Genomic DNA, 528 nt, shown 5'->3' with positions numbered 1-528 from the left:
GGTCTGTGACTTGAGGGGAAGGAACGAATGTGTGCCGAGAGAATGCTGGACAGTGGTGGGCTCGGACCCCTCTCTAAAGCTACTGCGAATGCAATTGTGTCGTGGAAACAAGGTGGGGATCGGGGAGAGGGGATGGGACAGGAAGGTGCTTGGGACAGGTCTGCGAGCGCTCAGCTGCCTGAAGCCCTGGGCAGTGGTACTAGGGGCTGACTGGACATGGGTACACTGAGGGCGTGAACTCCGTAAGATCAAAGCCAGGTGTCCAGCCAGGGGCCTGCCTTGAGCAAGCCTGATCCTCGAGTCTCACTGCCTAATGGGAGCGAAGTCGCTGCCCAGCCTCCCTCGCAGGGCTGCTGTGTGGGTAGGAGAGGCAGGTCTCGCCCCCAGGACCCAGCAGAGTGTCTGACCCATAAATACATTTTTATGTATGTACGTAAACTTGTAAATGTGAGCTCTGCCACCCTAACTGTCGTGGAAGATCCATGGCACTTAGCTACGTGCCGAAGGCGTGATTCTCCTAGGCCAGAG

The sequence above is a fragment of the Pteropus alecto genome, unplaced genomic scaffold (genome assembly GCF_000325575.1).
Source record: "Pteropus alecto unplaced genomic scaffold, ASM32557v1 scaffold106, whole genome shotgun sequence".
NCBI lineage: Eukaryota > Metazoa > Chordata > Mammalia > Chiroptera > Pteropodidae > Pteropus > Pteropus alecto.
This window is presented reverse-complemented; position numbering follows the sequence as displayed.